Genomic DNA, 17,546 nt, shown 5'->3' with positions numbered 1-17,546 from the left:
TCCACTGCTAATTATTATCAATATAATCAATATTTAGTGCAATAGTGTTACTTATCTCTAACAGGTAATGGCTCAGTTAGAATAATTCACTCGATTTTCATAAAAAAAAAAAAATGTTCAAACTTTTTAATGTTTTACTACTTTACTACTTTTACATAATATTTAAACAAAACACTGCAGGGTGGTTGCAAATATGTAAGATGAACCATTTTCATATTATATGTTGAATGAAGTTCAACTTATATAGCACTTTTCTAGAAACCCAAGGACGCTTTCCATTTTACATGTTTTTACACAAAAGCACATTACACATCAACACTCATCCACACACCGGTCAGAAGCATCAGCCAATAGCGCACTGCATACTCTCAACCGGAAACAACCGTCCACCTGAAGGGATGCATTGTGCACTACAGCATTTACCCAGCACAGAGTGCCAATCCATATCTGGGCACAGAGTCATACATACATTTACACACACACAGACTTACATACATACCACATACTTTTACACATTCTCACCAGATAAATTCAATTTACCTGATCAATTTAGAATATTAAATTTTTCCAGATCCATTTAGAATATTCATTTTTTTCTGGGCAATTTAGAGTATTCAATTTACCTGATCAATTTAGGATATTCAGTTTTTTTGGGCAATTTAGAGTATTCAATTTACCTGATCAATTTAAAGTATTTAGTTTTCCAGATCAATTTAGAATATTTATTTTTTTCTGGGCAATTTAGAGTATTCAATTTTTATGGGTAATTTTAGAATATCCAATTTACCTGATCTTCATGTTTTTGGACTGTGGGAGGAAACCGGAGTCCCCGGAGGAAACCCGCGCAGACAAGGGGAGAACATGGAGAACATGGTTCAAGTCCCAGGTAGGGACTTGAACCCAAGACCCCAGTGCTGTAAGGTGAACATGCTAACCGCTAAGCCACCATGCCGCCCATAATTAAGGCATAAAGAAGAAGTTTCATACTAAAAAAAATACCTTTTTGAACTATTTTTTACTAGATCTTCAAACTGTTCAGTTTGACCCGTAACACAACAGGAGGGTTAAACATAAATAATTACAAAACCCCCAGTGAGCCCCCAAACATCTCTCAACACTACAGATCACCACAGAACCCAGAACCCGGCCGCCCATGAGGGACCTGAGAGGCATTAGCACGTTTGGAGCGCGCCGCCAGCTCGCTAGCTTCCACTTGACGAGGAGCAAGCAGAGAAAAAGGGAGAATAATGAATTTAGCCGAGCTGAAATCGGGCTAACTTCCACCGGCCTAACAAGCAGCTCGCATTCTAGCAGCAATTAGTCACTGTCAAATAGGGGCAAATGTAGCACTCTCTACATGCTTGTTAGGTAAAAACCTACACAGAGGTCGCCGACACGCAGGAAAATAGAGTGCAGGCAGTGAATTTGCTGGGTGAACAATACAAATCTTCCCTTTTATGGTGTAAAGTGTGCAGCTTTGTAGCAGCAGAAGATAGCGGCGGAAACCAAGAGACGAAATGAAGCTCGGGAGCCTCTCAGAAAACTTCCACCGCAATCAGGAGAGCGGCGCCAAACCCTTAAGAGGAAAAGCAGGAGCTTGCTTTAATTAAAACGACAGAAAACAGCCGTGTTTTGACACGTCGTACCACAGTCAAGTTAATACAAAACGAGAGGAGGAAAAAAAATGTGATACAGCGCAAAACTGTACGATTATATCACACTGACCCATTCTTTTAACCTTAAAATGAACTGTGAATTAACTAATACTAGTATTATTAATAAAAAAATAAGAGACCACTTAAAAATGATGAGTTTCTTTGATTTTACCAAATTGAAAACCTCTGGAATATAATCAAGAGGAAGATGGATGATCACAAGCCATCAAACCACCAAACTGAACTGCTTGAATTTTGCACCAGGAGTAAAGCAGCATAAAGTTATCCAAAAGCAGTGTGTAAGACTGGTGGAGGAGAACATGCCAAGATGCAAGAAAACTGTGATTAAAATCCAGGGTTATTCCACCAAATATTGATTTCTGAACTCTTAAAACTTTATGAATATGAACTTGTTTTCTTTGCATTATTTGAATTAAATTAAATGCTCTAAATGACAATATTTCTATTTGGAATTTGGGAGAAATGTTGTCTGTAGTTTATAGAATAAAACAACAATGTACATTTTACTCAAACACAAACCTATAAATAGCAAAATCAGAGAAACTGATTTAAAAACTAAAGTGGTCTCTTAATTTTTTCTCTTTACAAGTTTCGAGATATCGACTGCGTTCCAACACTAAAACGTGCATTTTTGAATACAGCTTTTTGAGCGTACCTATAGATTTTTTTAATACTTCATAAACGTATGATTTTTTGCCCGTTATAAATTAATAGGGCGTTTTGCAACACTATGGAAACCACCATGGACACCTTAGCAACCACCCAGCAACCACTTGGCAACACCTTAGCAACCATCTAGCAACACCATAGCAACTGCTTAGCAACACCTAAGCAACCATGCAGCAACCACTTAGCAACACCATAGTAACCCCACTGATACCATAGCGACACCTTAGCAACCATCTAGCAATCACTTATCAATACCATCCAATAGCAATCAATAGCAACCACCACAGATACCTTAGCAGCACCTTAACAAAAACCTAGCAACTGCTTAGCAATACCTTAGCAACCACCTAGCAACCACTTATCAATACCATAGCAACCACCACAGATACCTTAGCAGCACCTTAACAAACACCTAGCAACTGCTTAGCAAAACCTTAGCAACCACCTAGCAACCACTTAGCAACACCATAGCAACCATCACAGATACCATAGCAACACATTAGCAACCACCAAACAAAACCTTAGCAACCATTTAACAACATCATAGCAACCACCATGGACACCTACCTAGCACCCACCTAGCAACTACGTAGCAACACCTTAGCAACTACTTAGCAACACCATAGCAACCGCCACAGATACAATAGCAACACATTAGCAACCACCTAGAAACACCTTAGCAACCATTTAACAATATCATAGCAACCACCGCAGATACCTTAGCAGCACCTTAGCAACCACCTGGCAACTGCTTAGCAACACCTTAGCAACCACCTAGCAACCACTTAGCAACACCATAGCAACTGCCACAGATTCCATACCAACACCTTAGCAACCACCTAGCAACACCTTAGCAACCACCAAGCAACACCTTAGCAACCACCTATGAACCACTTAGGAACACCGTACCAACCACCACGGACACCATAGCAACCACCTTGCACCTGCTTAGCAACAGTTTAGCAACCAGCAGAGACACCATAGCAACCAGCCACGAATCAGCACTGCAATCACACTCACAGTTTCTGCAGGAACTGCAATCTAGTTTATTTGGAGATGTTATTTGGGCTGTACATTGATATAAACTGATGTGTTCTACCAGCATACTGTCGTTGCGTAAAAATCAACATCCACTTAAAACCCTTTTTACATGCATGTTTTTTTTTAACCTAGTTATTTACAGCACTTAAAAAGAGCTCAAAAGACGTGTCAAACACCCCCTTCCTCCATTTCAGCGCTATAAAGAAGCGTGTTTGCTGATAGCATCTTGTTTAAATAATGATACCATCATGTATCATGTCTAAACAGATAAAGATCTGCCAAGCTGCCAAGACCAGCGCTCCTCAGAAACGCTCAACATATGCAGGGCTTGATGCTCAGTGCTGAAGAAGACATCCTGTCACAACAGCAATCAAAGCAGCTATTATTCTCCAGCGCTCGACTCTGAAGCACACTGCCTTAAGAAAATCCAGTGGGCCACAGCCGGCCTAACTGATCAATACCACTAGAATTAGATACGGAGGCACACAGAGGATTTTCACCGCACAATTTTAACCTTAAGACAAATCCGGGAGAAAAAAATTCAATTTGAAACTCTTATAAATCCATTCTTACACAGTGGGTTATCTCCAGCTGACAATGCCATCGTTCGCCCGAGTTGATAAGAACTCAATCCAACATTAAACGAAGGAAACCCACAAATAAAATTAGCCCCGGCCATCACAGTCTAAAAAAAATTAACACGCTCTAATCAAGCGTCATTAAAAGGCATCAAACTGAGCTTTATCCTTCTTTCACTTTTTTTCTCGACACAATAGCTTCCATATTCCTTTTTTTTTCCCTTTTTCTGTAATACAAAATTAATTTTCTTCATTTTTCCTTGTGTTCAGATGAACGTCGCCTCGCTTTGCCAAACACTCACACAAAGCAATCCAGATTGTTCTCATACAGAGTTCCCCAATGGTGGAACAAACTACCTTCCACTACCAGATCAGGAGAATCTCTCACTATCTTTAAGAGACTCCTGAAGACAGAGCTCTTCAAAGAGCACTTACTCTCCTAACACCTCTAACACACTAACTACTTCTAACCCCATTTCCTTCTTCCCCTTCTTCACTTCTCTATCCCTTTATTTCCCTTCAACATCCTTTAAGCCCTATCTAAAAATGGTTTATCTTAATTTCTGTTACTTTTGTACTTCATTATTGTAAGTCGCTTTGGACAAAAGCGTCTGCCAAATGTAATGTAATGTAATGTAATGTAATTTAATTTCAGGGCATGCATTTCAAAAAAAGGTACATCTTTTACTTCTTTTTACTCCCAAATACTGTATAAGCATTAAACAGCTGAGAGAATTCTGCATGGAGGAGTGGGAAACACCTTCCAGCTGTCAGTCTTAGAGATCTCTAATCAAGGGTTATTTAAAAGGTTTAAAACTGGCCTCTTAGTTGATTTGTTTAACCCTTTTCCACCACAGTACCTTGCAAATATTTTTTGTGAATTTATCTTTTTTTTTCTATGCATTGAGATGATTCAATTCCAGGACAAGCATTAACAAAAAGATAAACTTCCCTCTTGCATGGACCACTACACTGAAAGATAGTTAAACTTAAAGCACTCTAATCAAGCATTGTTAAAAGGCAACATTTATTTATTTTTTTTTCATTCTTATACAATATCTTCATTTTTGTCCTGTTTTCTTTTCTAAAACAACTGAGAAAATTCTGAGAAAACACAGAGGAGGGTTTGTGCAGATTGTGATGGGAAATACAATTTCTCAATTTTTCCCTATGCATTTGGATTATTTAATACCAGGACATGCATTTAAAGGGGTACTTTTCTCTCTTGCTCCAAATATAAGCGTCAAACAGCTGAGAAAATCCTGCATGGAGGAGTGGGAAAAACTTTCTCCCAGCTGATCTCAAACACTGGTAGATGTTTAACCCTTGTGTGGTGTTCATATTTTTGTTACTCGTTTACTTTGTTACTTGTATTTAATTCAGCAAAATTAAGCAATTTTACATTAAAATGCTTTACACATGCTTACTTCACCTAAATTGGAAGCAATATAAACAGCTTACATGGTTAATATTTGCCCTTTACCTTTCTTATGTTACATTTCTTTTAAAAAGTGCTAATAATACGTTTTTTATTAGTTTTTTAATAAAATGTAAAAGAAAATGAATTAAACTCAAGATATGAGTAGAAAATTTGTTTAGTTTCAAATTTACAAATGAAGCAATGTTTATTAGCCCTTGGCCAAACATACTGTATGTAATATAAATGTGTAGGGGGGGGGGGGGTGTGTACAGTGTGTGTTTATCGAAAATGTGTTTTTCACAAAAAATGAGCCAATGCCAACGAGTTTGATTTGGAAAAAATATTTTTTGTATCATTTGATGAAAAATGAAAACGGGTCCCACAGACCCAAACACCACACAAGGATTAAAATCACAATTGCAAAATTAGCACACTCTGATCAAGCACCATTAAAAGGCATAACTCGAACTAACATTCTGAGGAGGCTGTGATGGAGATACTGTACAACATATAAATTTTTCCCCATGTGTTCTAATGATTTAATTTCAGGACAAAAACGTAGATTTCCCTCTTTCCCTCAAATATAAGAATCAGACAGCTGAGAGAATCCTGCATGGAGAAGTGGGAAAAACTTTGTCCAAGTTCACCTCAGACACTGGTCACAAAATTAACACGCTCTGTTCAAACATTGTTAAAAGACTTCAAACTAGGCCTTCAGCTTTTTTCTTTTTTGCCTTCTTTCCACACGGTATCTTCTAGACTCTCCGTTTTTTTCCGCCCGAGTGTGTAGCGAACAAACACTCTGAGGAGGCTGTGATGGGAAATACAATTTCTCAATTTTTTCCCCCATGCGTTGGGATGATTTAATTTCAGGACATGCATTTAAAAAGGTACATTTCTCTCTTGGATGGATTTTTCTTTTTCCCAGCCCAAATATATAGAGGGACGGATATATAGGTCAGAGACCCTAACGCCTTATCAGTAATTCACCATTGCCTGGTTATTAAGGACAGCTTAGGTGGAGAAGGCTGGACTACCGTGAGGGGTTAAGGTGAATTGATTGCCTGTGGACATGTTAAACATGACCCTGCCGGGCCTGCACTCTACAGCCAACCCCGCCACCCCCCCCCCCCCCCCCAGCACCCACCACCATCACTGCAACACACACATTTATACACACACACACACACATATATATACACACATATATACACTCACACGGACACCGAAGAGCCAAAAAAGCCAAGAAGCGTCTCTCTCTTTCTCTCTCTCTCTCTCTCTCTCTCTCTCTCAATTCAAGTCCATTCAATTCAATTCAAGGTGCTTTTTTGTCATGACAAATAGTGCTACATTTGTGTTGCCAAAGCTTGAGTTACAAAGTTTTAACAGTAAAGTAAAAGAAGGATAATAATAGTGAACTGATTCAGAGATTAACAATTTCTAGCGTGTAGAACAAAACAGAACAGATTCTACATTTTAAAACCATGCAAAAAATAAATAAAAATAATAATAATAATAATTAATGAATAAATAAATAAATAAATAAAAGCATAATATAATTAATAAGTGTAAGTAATGAGACAACTTAACCAAAACATTTTCTAGCGTGTAGAACAAATTCTACATTTTAAAGCAATGCAAAAATAATAAATAAAAGAATAAAATAATAATAATAATAATAACAATAATAATAATAACAATAATAATAATAATAATAATAATAATAATAATAATATTATTATTAATAATAATAATAATAATAATAATAATAATAATAATAATAATAATAACAATAATAATAAATGAATAAATAAATGTAATTAATTAAGTGTAAGTAATGGGACAAATTAATCAAAATTAAAAACTCCATCTCTCTCTCTTTTTCTTTTTCTCTCTCGTACACACATTTATACACACACACACACACACACACACATATACACACACATATACACACCCATACAGACACCAAAAAAGCCAAGAAGCGCCTCTCTCTCTCTCTCTCTCTCTCTCTCTCTCTCTCTCTCTCTCTCTCTCTTTCTCTGTACCAGGCCGGCTTGCTGCTTGCTGTAATCAGCTGGAGAGGGGCTTTAATAAAATTCGGCAGGTAGCCGAGAGCTACTGCAACACTACAACCCCAACCACCCCCCCCCCCCCCTACCCCCAACCCTAGCCCACCTATACCCACCCCTCGGGGCTGTTTTCCACCGCCTTGGAAATAATCAAAGACCTGCGGCGGAGAGAGAGCTGTGCGTGCACGCGCCGGAGCTTTTTAGAATTGGGTGGGTAAAAAAAATGTTTTAAAAAAATGTAAAAAAAAAAAAAAAACATGGGTGAATTCATCCTGGGTGTGAAGAGCACGCCCGCATCGGTGGGCGGGGCCTCGCCGCACCTTCAGAGGCGCCAGCTTGCGGCGTGAGGCCAATGAGAAGATAATTACGGGGGGCAATTCGTGCTCAATCTGTTCGTGTACGTGTGTGTTGGTGCCCCTCCCTCCCTCTCCCCCATACCAACACCACCCCCTCCACCACCTCCTTATTCCTAACCCCCACATTGCCCATCGCCCCTCCTCCTCCTCCCCCTCCTGAAGGGGGTGTTTCCCCTTGATTAGCCGGCCCCGGGCCGCAGCCCCCTCCGCGGAGAGCAGATTGAAGTTCATGACGGGGGTCTCAGCTGCCCGCGTGTAGCGATGAATTGCCTGCTGTAAGAAGGTGTTGACAGGAGCAGCTGGACATCAGAGAGTGATGAAAGGGGAGGGAAATTCATTGAGACCCAGAGACAGAACGCTCCGCTGGGGAACGGGGACCAGGGTGTGGTGGAGAACGGGGGTGGGTGGTGTTGGGGGGGTGGGGAGTTAAGGAGAGGAGGGGTGGGGGGGGGGTATCTGGCATCTGCCCGGCCTGGAGAAGTGTTAAGTTGGATGAGAGAGGGGCCTGCTGGATTAGTCCCAGAGTAATTAACTAATACATGTGTTATTATTGGTGTTTATTTTATTACGCCCATCATCAACGCCGCCGCCACCGCCGCTGATATTGCTGTTGTTGTGGAGAATTAGAATGACTAATAATAACAGTATTAAGTAGTATTAAAATACCCACAGCAGGCATATAATTAACAATTATAATGATACATGTTAATATGTACTATAAAGCAAATTCAAATGATATAAAACACTATAAAACGTGATAATGACATTATTAACAAATTAATACATATTCAACAAAATCGTATTCATTAAAATGTTTTAAAATGATCTAAAACACTATAAAATGTGATGATAATAATGGCATTATTATTAGTTAAAATTAATAGTGTAAATAGAATGCTCTAATATGCCATGATATGTTATAATGATTATTATTATTGCTCTAATATGATAATAATAATACATCATAATAAGTAAGTAAGTAATTAAATACATTTTTATTTTTTTAAACATATATTTTAAATTAAGTTTAGAGAGCAAAGTTAACAAAAACAACAAAATTAATAATAAAGGACAACTAAAACATGATGAAATATAAATAAAATATATCACATTAAAATAGAAATTAATTCAAATGCTTTAGAAATGAATGTAAATAAAATACTTAAGCCATCCATTATTTAGCAAATCATATAACAAAGATAAATGGTAAAAATGCAAAATAGTTAATAAAATACAATAATATACCAGTAATAACAATAAATATAAAAGGAAAAAATAAACAAATCAATACTTATAATTCAATTTTATAAAAAAAAACCAAAAACAAATACATTAGTGTGTATTAATGAATTAATTCAAATTAAAATTGTACTTTATATATATATATATATATATATATATATATATATATATATATATATATATATATATATATATATATTTTTTTTTTTTAATAACTAAATATGGTATAATTATTTTACTAATGAACATTTTAGAACAGAAACAAAAAATGACTGTTAAAAATAGTTTACAGTTCTAAAAATATTATTATAATTGTAAATGACTTTCAATTTATTTAATTAAAGAAAAATGTTTTATTTTATTGTTCATAAAAACAACACAGTCAAACAGGACTTTTTTTGTTCCTTTGTTATATATATATATATATATATATATATATATATATATATACAATATATATATATAATTATATTTATAAGCCCCGCAGTAAATCTGCTCGTAAACACACACGCGAGTCACAAACAAACACACATGCAGAAGTGAGAGTGATGTGTGGGGAGCGCTCTCTCACATGTGAGTAAACAGTAAAACAGTAAACAGCCTGGCCAGTGGTAATCCCCAGTGTAAATGAGCTGTGGGGTGAGTGTGGGGTGAGTGTGCTGGCAGGGTGAAGCCCGGCCCCCGCCAGCGCCCCGGGGTTACACTGCGCTCTATTGGTGTGATTCTGCGATCCCCTGCATTAATGAACTGCCTAGCGGTGCAAATGAGCTTTTAATGGGTGTTACTTTGCTAGAGTGCTTCTACCTCACACAAAGGCCTTATTATTCACCAACACCACACTCTCCTTTATTTTACATATACTTTACTCTTCCTCGCTTTTATACGCTCTAATAAAAAAAAGTCAAAAGTGCCAACCGGGGTGAACCGGGGTTGATTGTCACTAGAAGAATAAGACCACGTCTTTATTGGAGACAGAGATACAGTCATGTGATACAGTTTATTTCCTACCACCACAAAAATGTTTTATGGGATTGATAAATATAATATCTTAAATTAATTGTGCAACATCTACGCTAAAGTATTGAGTAATTGCAGTAGTAACAGAGTAGAGTAACTGCTTTGTGGCATTTTAGATAAAATCCACACGCTTACATATTTTTTTTTTTGCAGTTTATCAGTAAAAAAACATATTTCAGAAAAAGCCAAGCATTTTTAGATACATATGAATGTTTTATGTTGTAACAAAAAATATCTAAAATATGCCAAAAAAAAGCTTTGAGTCAAACCTTCTTATTGGCTCATGGCATCATCTGCAATATATAAATATATATAAAAAAACAAGAGGCCACTTAAAACTGATGAGTTTCTTTGATTTTACCAAATTAAAACCTCTGGATTATAATCAAGAGGAAGATGGATGATCACAAGCCATCAAACCAAGCTGAACTGCTTCAATCTTTGCAACAGGAGTGGTATAAAGTTATGCAAAAGCAGTGTGTAAGACTGGTGGAGGAGAACATGCCAAGATGCATGAAAGCTATAATTAAAAAAACAGGGTTATTCCTGGTTTTTGTTCCACCAAATATTAATTTCTGAACTCTTGAACTTGATTTCTTTGCATTATTTGAGGTCTGAAAGCTCTGCATCTTTTTTTATTATTTCAGCCATTTTCTGCAAAATAAATGCTGTAAATGACAATTTTATTTGGAATAAACATATATCTAAAAATAGCAAAATCAGAGAAACTGGTTCAGAAACTGAAGTGGTCTGGTAATTTTTTCCAGACATGTACATAACATTTTTTTCAGGTTTTGATTTAATATAATCACAATATATTGCAGTACTGTAAGCAAGGCAATATATTGTTTTTCTTCATTTTTTTAGGAAAACAGCATCAAATCTTGATAAAACAAAAGTTCACATTTTATCTGATTATAATATACTGTGGGATCGAATGATTAGATCCCATAGTAAAACACTGTTTTAAAAAAAGAGTAAAAGTAAAACACTTATCTAGTGGGCGGGGTTTAAACCCAAAATAAAATAAACCTCTGTCTGATGCCAGTCTTTACATGTAAACTAATCAACAGTCCTGTCACTATGATGCGAGGATTATTGGTTCGAATCCTGAATCACGCAGCTACTCTATCAGAAGCCGGAGTCTGAGAGAACACAGTCTGCCTGTGCTGTTTCTCTCTAGGTGGGTACAGTAGCACAGCACAGGCATCTGTTAGCTGTTGTATTAGAGCTGGGGAGCTGGGGCTATCCTGTGAGTGTGCTGTGATGCTGCCCAGTGATGCTAAATTAGCAACAGTTGAAAATCATCCTAGTAATGGGGGAGCCCTAATGATTCCTAATGAGTTGGTGTGAAAAAGGGATAAAATTAGAACAAAAATTGCAAAAATATTGTAATACTACGACTAAAGCCACACTATAACTAATAGGGGAGGGCGATATGGCCCTAAAATAATATCACAATATTTCAAGGTATTTTCAAGGTATTATATGTTATTATTATATACGATATGATATGGCACACCTCTAACTAAGATATTAAAAAATACAAGAATTTTATCAGATTTGTAAAAGAAGTCAATGATCCAGAATGGCACGGTACTAATAATGCACTCAATCTCCATACATCCAGGATGAAAGTAAAATGAATGATACTGGACAGATATAATCTGTCTCTAGTAAATATACAGCTTTGGAAAAAAAATAAGAGACCACTTCAGTTTGTGAATCAGTTTCTCTGATTTTGCTGTTTATAGGTTTATATTTGAGTAAATTTAACATTGTTGTTTTATTCTATAAACTACAGACAACATTTCTCCCAAATTTCTGATAAAAATATCGTCATTTAGGGCATTTGTTTGCAAAAAATGAGAAATGACTGAAATAACAAAAAAAGATGCAGAGCTTTCAGACCTCAAGAGATCAAAAATTAATATTTGGTGGAAAACCCTTGATTTTTAATCACAGTTTTCATGTTTTTCGTGTTGAACTGTTTTTGCTTTATTTTGTATAAATGTCTGTATATGCAACTTAGACTCTAGTCTGGTCTCTACAAGAAAACCTCCCCAGCACAGTGAGAATAACCATTATAATCACATTAATGTATAGATAACTTACACAGTACAAAAGAAATATAAAACAAATAATCAAATGATTGAACTGGTCTAACAGGAAAATGGAATTTAAGAAATATTTGGCCCTAATATTGTTAAATATGTACATATATGGCTGTACACGTGTATTTATCACACATATTTTAACATGGGACAAATACTTGTTTTATATAGAAAAATCCAGGAGAATGTGCATCTTGACATGTTCTCCTCCACCAGTCTTACACACTGCTTTTGGATAGATAACTTTACGCCACTCCTGGTGCAAAAATTCAAGCAGTTCAGTTTGGTTTGATGGCTTGTGATCATCCATCTTCCTCTTGATTATATTCCAGAGGTTTTCAATGTTGACGATATTATTGCGTACGATACGATATGGCACAGCCCTAATAACTAATATACATTTTATTCAGAAAACCAGGACTAAAACTAAATGAAAATCACCTGTCAGATGGGTGAAATGGGTCAAACCACTGGCTTATTATTATTATTTCCGTTTTTTTTTTGTGGTCATTGTCTTCCATTCTGTGCCTAATTTGCACCGGCGCTGCCCGTCCGGCCGTGCTGAAGAGGGATGTGGTGTGAACGCGGCTGTGATTGCTGTTGTTTCGGGCTGTCTCCGGTGCCACTGAGGCCCGAAACCTTCCCCTGCGGAGACAGCGAGATGACAAAAGCCAGCTCCCGCCGTGTTCCTATTTGGAGGAGTGGCTCCCCGGCTATGATAGGGCTTGAGGAAGTCTCAGGGCATCACTGACACCCAGCACTGCTTAATTAGCCAGCATCAGTCCAGGCCTGGAGGAGAGAACGGAGGCAACTAATGATTAATGATAAAATTCTCATCTGAGCACAACCGCAGACACTGCTCCATGTCAAAGCGTGCACCTCAGAGACGGCTAATGGTAAAGGAGGGATTATTTTTCTCCCCCTCCTTAACGCCGCCACCTATTTCACTGCATTAAGCTTCTAATGGCGGAGCTGCACGCCGCTCTGCTATATGACACCTTCTAAAGCTCTAAGTGTATTGCTAAATCAATTGGGCTATTGATCTGGGACTAATTAGGGGAGGATAAACGCTCGAAGTACACAAATATTGGTCTGCTGATGAGCCAATAGACTGTACCCGGCATAAATTCAGCACTGGATGGAGGATGGAGGGTGACAGGCCGGTTAGCGGCAGCACTAAATGAAATTAAACGCTGTTTGAAGAACCCGGACAGCTGAATGTTTTCACTGGGAATTTGCTCCAGTTTCCTCAGCTTGATGTTTTCTTGTGCTTTCAGATAAATGCAGCTACAAGCAGGATGAAGCTGGAATAAGCAAACTGGTGCTCCTACTAGTACCTCCAACTGGTACATGTCTGAAAAAATAGAGACCAATTCAGTTTCTGAATCAGTTTCTCTGATTTTGCTATTTATAGGTTTACGATTAAGTAAAATGAACATTGTTGTTTTATTCTATAAACTACAAACAACATTTCTCCCAAATTCCAAATAAAAATATTGTCATTTAGGGCATTTATTTATTAGCAGAAAATGAGAAATTTTGTGAAATACCAAAAAAAAAAAGATGCAGAGCTTGAAACCCCTCAAATAATACAGAAAACATTGTTGGTCCATATTCATACATTTTAAAGTTCAGAGTTCAGAATTCAATATTTAATGGAATAACCATGATTTTTAATCGTTCATGCATCTTGGCATCATGTTCTCCTCCAACAGTCTTACACACTGCTTTTGGATAACTTTACACCACTACTGGTGCAAAACTTTGTAGAGCCCTATAATTTCAGCAATGCAGAAAACATGGCTGATATTACAAAGTTTAAAAGTTGTTGCTTGAAACTAATTTTAGATTTAAAATTGCACCAAAAAAATATAAATCAGAATGAGATATTTCATGAAATCAACAGAATCTATGTCTAATGTCACAAAGGAGGAAAACACTGGAGTGGTAAACTTGGTAGTAAAGACACAGACTATACCATATACAAATATTTTTAAAATATAGACAGCGTACTTACACTATACATACCTTATTGCACTGTTTGAATATGCAGAATATTATTATGTAAACTATGAATATGCAGCTGTTTGAATGACTGTTTCTGTATATGCACTGGACATGAACCCAAAAAAAAAAAAAAAAGAATCCAAAATTAAATTGGAATTGGAATTGGAGAGACATGTCATCTGCTGGTGTTGATCCACTGTGTTTTATTATCAAGTCTAAAGTCAGTGCAGTTTTGTTTTCCCACAAAATCTTACATCACTTCCTGCTTCCCTCTGCTGACAACTTTTATGGAGATGCAGATTTCATTTTTCAGCAGGAAATGCTGCCAAAAGTACCAATTGGTCTAATAAAATATATATATATTTTCTGAGACACTGATTTGTTGGTTTTCATTGACTGTAAGCCATAATCATCAACAATAAAAGAAACAAACACTTAAAATAGATAGAAGATAGAAGTCCAAAAAAGTCTTCAGCCTGTTAAAACTCAAATTCCCAAAAACCTCTCCAGCACAGTTGAAACAACCTAACAAAACACAATTTCTTCACAGATAATTTGCCCAGCATTGAGAAAATAACCCCCCTCCAAAAAAAAAAAATATATATATATATATATATATATATATATATAAATATATATATTGATCAAAGTAATTGATTGTACAGTCTTTGGGAGAAACAACACATCAGTTTTTTTTAGATTTTACAGTGTAGCATTCTGACAGTGAGGCAGGGCCTCTCCCTCTGCAGTGATGTGGAGCATCCTGTGCTTTTTCTGTGCTTCATAACTTCATAAGCCCATAACAGCTCGCTGTGTGTCCCAATTTTATTGTTTCTCAATCCCTTGGAGAGTCCTCGGAGACTACTATTTTTGTCATTAGAAAGCATACATCGTCACACGTCATCAAGCTCTAATTAGTTTCAGCTGACACACGGGTGTCCTGGGAGGTCAAAGGTCAGGGGGAAGGGTCGTGGCCGAGCTCAAGGATCAACATCCTCATTACAGAGGGCCGCGGGCCCTAAATCAACCCGACAGCCGAGCGCAAACATCCCACGGCCTCGGCTTTCCCTCCCCCGGAGGACGGAGGCGCCTCTCCTCCTCACCTCCTCACCTCCTCACGCCTGCACTGAAAAAAATTATGAGTAAAATTTACTTAATAAAAAAAGTTTCGCAACTTTTTGCATTTGCTTTTTTTAAGTAAATTTAATTTCAGATAAATTTAAGTAACTTCAACTCGGTTTAAAGACCTAAATGTTACATAGAGTTCTTTTAGTAAACTTTACTTAATTTCTGCATACAATATTACCTAATATTACTCAAATAATTTATGATACACAATATAATATAATTCCTAATTTTTTTTAGATTTTTAGTTAGAACACACATATTACACTGTCTCAACACACGGATGGCATGTCATACATTCTTTATACTAGTATACTGAAAAAAGAATGTATTATATGCCATATATGTGTTGAGACAGTGAGACTTGGTCTGTTTACAAAATCAATCTTTGAGATTATGTAAATATTTGAATGTGTGTTTTAACTAAAAAATATTTAAATTTTAGTAATGTATAAATTTAGTAATTGTAATTAGGTAATATTATATGCAGAAATTAAGTAAAGTTATTAAAAGAAAGGATTGACTGAAGTTCAGTTCACTTATTTACTCTATGTAACATTTAAGTCTTGAAACCGAGTTGAAGTTACTTAAATTACTTAATCAGAAAGTTGCTAACTTATTTTTTAAGTAAATTTTACGCATCATTTTTTTCAGTGTGCAAGATCTGGCACAACCTTACACTTCCAGACCTCTCACTTCCAGACCTTACACTTCCAGACCTTTCACTTCCAGGCCTTTCACTTCCAGCCCTTAAACTTCCACACCTCTCACTTCCAGACCTTCCACTTCCAGGCCTTTCACTTCCAGGCCTTTCACTTCCAGGCCTTTCACTTCCAGGCCTTTCACTTCCAGACCTTCCACTTCCAGGCCTTTCACTTCCAGGCCTTTCACTTCCAGGCCTTTTACTTCCATGCCTTCCACTTCCAGGCCTTTTACTTCCAGACCTTTTACTTCCAGGCCTTACACTTTCAGACCTTAAACTTTCAGACCTTCCACTTCCCGGCCTTTCACTTCCAGACCTTTTACTTCCAGGCCTTACACTTCCAGACCTTAAACTTTCAGACATTCCACTTCCAGGTCTTTCACTTCCAGATCTTTTACTTTCAGTCCTTTTACTTCCAGATCTTACACTTCCAGGCCTTACACTTCCAAGCCTTAAACTTCCAGGTCTTTCACTTCCAGACCTTTTACTTTCAGACCTTACACTTCCAGACAGGCCTTACACTTCCAGACCTTTTACTTCCAGGCCTTACACTTCCAGACCTTTTACTTGCAGACCTTACACTTCCAGACCTTACACTTCCAGACCTTTTACTTTCAGACCTTACACTTCCAGACAGGCCTTACACTTCCATACCTTTCACTTCCAGACCTTACACTTCCAGACAGGCCTTACACTTTCAGACCTTTTACTTCCAGGCCTTTCACTGGCAGTGAAGTCACTCAGATCTTCCACAGAGCCAGCAGAGTCCAGACCGGCAGCTCTGAGTTTTTCTAACACAGAAACGGACCCAGCAGCTCCCTCTGGAGGACGCACCAGGAACCTCTCTGATAACCCAGACTCCCAGCCCTGCCTCGGCTGAGTCATTAACCCAGAAAACACTCCATTTGCTGCGATTGTCATAACAGATGTTTCAGAACTATTTCCCTGCAAGCTTAAAATGGGGAATAAGTCTTAAATTAATAACCACTCCCTCCCCTCTAAGTCCCAGTTCTCAGCCAATGCTAAGTGCCCTTGTTGACTCAATTGGATTAGCACTAATATGTAAACACAGGAGCTAAAAAGAGTAATCCTCTAATAAATGGGGAGGAAAAAAACAGCAGCTAAACGAGTCAAAATGTCAAGTTTTTTCTCCCCGTTTGATAACAATGCACGCTGCCGCACGCAGGAGAGCGATGGAAACCAGTTCTGACCGTCGACTGGGAGACATTCAAGATGGCTGTTTTGACCATCCGGTGGCGGAGTAATTACCCGTTTGTAACTCGGTCGGATAATAGGAGTCAACCCTTTAGGGGATAAGACAGAGACTTGTTAATTATTAAAAGCTTACATCAGCCGAGCGCTTGAGAGTTGCAATTATTAATGTTGTTGTTCTTGTTTGTGCTTAAACACTACCGTGCCTGTTAATATCCTCATTAACCAAAATGAATGATTTTTATTACTCTTGATTTGGTCTGGGGTTTGCTAATGCATCTGGGCTGCGTCGTCAGTGCTTATTCAGGGATAAG

At 37.4% G+C, this 17,546-nt stretch overlaps 1 protein-coding gene across 1 annotated transcript in view; it reads left to right on the top strand.

The window, feature by feature from the left end:
• The window catches only part of LOC103043027 (interleukin-4 receptor subunit alpha), a 679,179-nt gene that overhangs the window by 651,881 nt on the left and 9,752 nt on the right, over nucleotides 1–17,546 (top strand). The gene's annotated exons all lie outside the window — the stretch shown is intronic.

This window comes from Astyanax mexicanus, chromosome 3, assembly GCF_023375975.1.
Source record: "Astyanax mexicanus isolate ESR-SI-001 chromosome 3, AstMex3_surface, whole genome shotgun sequence".
Taxonomy (NCBI): Eukaryota; Metazoa; Chordata; class Actinopteri; order Characiformes; family Acestrorhamphidae; genus Astyanax; species Astyanax mexicanus.
The sequence above is the reverse complement of the archived record's forward strand: the minus strand, read 5'-3'. Positions and strand labels throughout refer to the sequence as shown.